This window comes from Mus musculus, chromosome 17 (genome assembly GCF_000001635.26).
Source record: "Mus musculus strain C57BL/6J chromosome 17, GRCm38.p6 C57BL/6J".
Taxonomy (NCBI): Eukaryota; Metazoa; Chordata; class Mammalia; order Rodentia; family Muridae; genus Mus; species Mus musculus.
This window is the reverse complement of record NC_000083.6, coordinates 36,732,260-36,736,834: the sequence shown is the minus strand read 5'-3', so window position 1 is coordinate 36,736,834 and position 4,575 is coordinate 36,732,260. Positions and strand designations below refer to the sequence as shown.

General features: G+C 44.9%; 1 pseudogene; it reads right to left on the bottom strand.

Moving 5' to 3' along the window:
* Window positions 1-2,083: 2,083 nt before the first annotated feature.
* Gm4271 lies at window positions 2,084-4,193 on the bottom strand (annotated as a pseudogene).
* Window positions 4,194-4,575: the final 382 nt, after the last annotated feature.

Sequence of the window (4,575 nt, the reverse complement as noted above, 5' to 3'; positions counted from 1 at the left end):
TTTTCTTACTGAGGAGGAAAGTTGTAGTAATTCCTAGTTTCCTGATGCTAATCTTTCTCTTATACAATACTTGTGTATCTCGCAGGAAGGGTTGTAGGTGACAGGCAAAGCAAAAGAGCAGCTCAGTGATAGACAAGCAACCTGTCCAATGTTGTTTCAGAGAGTCCTTCTGGTCAGCAGGAACAAGGGCAGTCCCAGTTTTATGCAGGGTACACAGCTACATGGTGCATGTGTAAGGTCTTCTGTTTAGAAATTCTAGAGGAATTTTAATGCAGCAACCTGGTTGCTCTTGCAAGGGATCCTATCCAAAGATATAATCTGGCTGGAATGCAGACACACCCTTAGTATACACTTTTAATCCCCAGCAATGAAGCAAATATTAGTTAGTAGAAGTAAGCAACCATGTTTGAAAGTGGAATCTAGATGAGGGCCAGACAAAATGATGGATTAGAGAAATATTTGAAAGAACAAGTCATACCTGGGATATGGTCAACTCTCATGAGAACAGCAGCAAGAGAGTAAAGTGTGGTGTGGTATGTTATATTTGTATTGCAGTTTTACCATGACATTTCTACAAAGTTAGATTACAGAGAGAACATAACATACAAGACATACAAGGTGAAGACAGAAGTAGACAGAGATTGAGATGGAGCCAGAGGATTTAGAACAGGTTGCCAAATTTAGTATGAGGCCAACAAAGCAATTCAGTCAGAAGCTGAGAAAAGCAGGATTGAATCAGTTAGCTTGGAAGATTAGATGGTATGGAGGCTGATAGCTTGCAGGTCAAGGCCTTGGGTTAGTTAGAACAGAAAAGGACATGCTCTGGGTTCAGCCCAAGCTGCATATTCCCAGAGCTAAGGTTCAGCTTTCATCTTATATCATCATCTGAGGAAATAAAACTGTCATTTACAAGAAACCTCCACTTAAGTGAAGATGAGATTCTTGTCTTGGAAAGAATAAAATTTAAGACAACCAGTATGAATAAAAGTTGAAGTTTATTAGGAAGAGAAATTAAATTTAAATATGAGGTTGAAGGGAAAGAATGGCACTCAGAAAAAGACAGAGAAGACCCAATGAATGGATTTCAACTTCTCAAGACAGAGTTGCTATGTTATTCGTCTTGCTTTGATTGGGTTTACTCATTAAATACACCATAGGAAGAAGTCAAACAATAAGAAATTAACAAATTTCTCATGTTAAACATGGAAAAATAAATTTACAGCTCATTGGAAACTGAAGGTCATTTTCTGATGTCGGTCTCCCAGACCTGCCTCTCCCGACAGGAGACAGAGACCTGGACACAGGTGTCAGCCATTGAAAGAAAAGTCAGGAACTTTTGAAGTCACAGAAGATTGTATCTTACACTATGGAAGGAAATAATGAATAAAAAAATATGATTAGTGGTTGTTAAACCATGATACCAAACAGGCATCCATACTAACAACAATTCAAGTCCACGATGTGACCCAAGCTCAGGAATATGTTTTTTAAGTACTTCCTATCCTACTGGGAGAGATGCATCAGATCTCTGGGCACTGTCCATGCCTATGGCAGTATAGCACAAGACCTGTTAAGAGGCAGTAGCTATATGGCCCAGAGAAAAAATGTGTTCATACCCACAATGGGTACTTGGCTTCCCTTTTGCTGAATTATAGGTGCCTCTTTCACAATTGTGGGAAGAACACAGCCAATGAGAGACAAAGGGAGCACTAATGTTGTGGGAGTGGGAGGGATCTCCTGGTCAAAACCCATGGAGATTTCTAGAACTGTAACTGTACCTGCATGGATGGGGGAGGAAGCACATGGAAGATAGTAAGTAAAGAGGAGTAAGTGGCAATCTGTAGGTCTGTTCTCAGCAGGGACCTTCTTTGTGTGGAGTCACAATCAGGTCTCCATCACCTCCATCAAGAGAACTGTGGATCTTTCTATATTTCCTTTATGCTTTATGATAGAGTTAATGCCAGCACACAAGTCCCAGTGCCTGAATGGATAAATCTTTCCCCTAATGAGGCAGGGTACATTTATAGCTTGGTCTGCAGATCTGTAGAGAGACAAGGATTCAGACCCTACCCCTTTCTTACCTTTATTTCTTCCGCACCAGCAAAATGACCACAGTTCCCACCACCCAAGTTCCAAGAACCAGGCCGATGAGAATTGTTATGATGGGGATGGTTTGCGGAGGCTTTGGGGAGAGAAAGGAAGAATGAGGAGTCTGACCCTAGCTCTCAACCCTGATTCTGCTCTGATTTTTCAAAGAGCTCACAATTTTTCCAAGAGCCAAGTGTGTGCTCACACCCACACCTTACCCCATTTCAGAGTGAAAGGCTTCATGGTGCACATGACATGTGTATCTCAGCTCTTCTCCAGAAGGAACCACCACAGCTGCCCCCTTCTGGAAGGTTCCATCCCCTGCAGGCCTGGGGTCTGGCAGCTCCATGTCTTGGGTGTGGTTGTTCCCATCCCTCTTCCAAGTCATGGTGATATCAGCTAGGTAGAAGCCCAGGGCCCAGCACCTCAGGGTGACATTCCCTTCAGGTCTTACATGGTGGGTCACATGTGTTGGGGGGGGCATCTGAGGGGAACAATTGGAAAATTCAGGTATTTTGCACTGCTCCTGGGGCCTGAGCAGTGTTCATGGGACCGTCCCTGGAAAGGATGGTAGACATGGATGAGGGAGGGAGCTGAGTCCACACAGAAGCCTACACTCAGGATCTGGATGATCTATTCCTTGGAATATTATAAAATAACTATGTGCCAACACAGAGCAGGAGACTTTGAGTCTCCTTCTAAACATATATACTTCTGGTTCTGACTGGGGAGGGGTCTAGGGACTCAGCAACCCTGGAGTCAGACATTCAATGTCATCATACATGGACAGTGATCAGGCCTGAGATGGAAGTGAACTGCTGTTAATGGACACACTGAACTGTCCTGGGAGAAGGCTGAATCCTCTGGAGAGTCCCTCTCTCATGTTGAGTCAGGAAACCAAGGAGCTCTCTTTCCCCTTTGATGCAAGACAGTGTAAGCATTCCAGCTGCTCCCTGCTGAGGAGGAGGCCTCAGGGAGGCAGGGGCTCCAATGTCAGAAAGCAGAAGGGGTTGTCAAGGGCCTCTCTTACCAGAGTGCAGCAAGGTCTCCTTTCCAATGTCCAGGCATCTAAGAAGTCTTTCCACACACTCCCCTTGCAGGTAAGTCTTCCAACTTTCTGTCATGTCTTCAGTCTCCCAGGAACTCTTCAGCATTTGAGCTACCTTGTCCTGTGCATTCCAAGAGCTCAGGGTCTCATTCAGGATGATGTAATCATAACCACAGTAAGTGAATCAATAGTGACCAAGAAGGAAGCTCCCATCATTGGCCACACTGCAGCCATACATTCCCTGCAGGGTGTGATATTCTGCCCCACTCCCATTCAGTCTCTCATCACTGTGAGGCTTCTCCCTCTACTGGGATTTTGTCCCCAACTAAACTCCTAAATAGGTCACAGTGTGTGGTTCTCTCTGGTCAAAACTTCCCAGAGGTCCCTTCAACTATGGCTGAATCTCTGATTTGGGAAACTAGAGTGGGGTTATTGAGCCAGCCAAGAGGGCATTGAGGAATCAACCTCAGGCTTGAGATGACTCACCATCCAATCTATGTTCATAGTAATCCACCATGAACTGAAGAACTCATTGGTCTGTGACAAGTACAGGACTTGTGTTTTCTCTTTTCCCAATATTCAGGTGGCTCCTGCTCCATCTAAGCAGCCCAAAGTTGTATCCTTGCAGTTGGTTCTTTGCTGTTGACTCCCTGAAACTGTATGGAGTCTACATAGCTGACCTGGATGACCTCCAACATGCCAGGCCCAAAATCACAATGTTTAAAGTCTGCAACTAGTGTGAGCCTGTGTGTGGGGCACATTGAAACACTGACTCTTCAGCCTGGCCCCAGAGCAGGTTGGTAAGGAACACAGAAGGGGTGCTGGCATGTCTGTGGACCTGGGATGCAGGAGAGGGTCAGGAGTGATCCAGCTAGGGCATCAGGGAATGTCTGGTTAAGCAAGGGAGAAGATGCAGAGATGATCATTCCAGATGCTGTGTCCTGCTCCCCAAAAGGCCAAGTCCCTTCAATCCCTGCAGCAACCTGCATTATGCTGGGTTCATGGCCAAAGCAACCAACAAGAGGAGAAGGAGTTTACAGGGTCCAGGGTTCCTCATTCTGTGACATGAATGAAGTCTCAATCAGGGCTGGTATTTCTTGACTCTATAACCCTGATGTGCCTGATGCTGATTGGTTTCTCTTAGATTTTCCAAAGGTATTGAAGTAGACCTGATGAGGTGGGTCTTGGAGAGATTAATTCCTGGGTGTGTAGGGATGTTCTTGAGTCCTCCTACCCATCTTACACCCAGTTCTGCATTCTGGTATCCTGGCATCCATTTCGAAGAACAAGTCTGTCATCTGGTCCAGGTCACAACATCCTTGAGTCATTGCCCAGAGGCCAGTAAGTCAGTAATTGTCAAATGTTTCAATGTCAGAATCTTTGCACTTACTTAGACTTTGTTTATCCTTCTATGATGACTGTACTTGTATGGATTATAA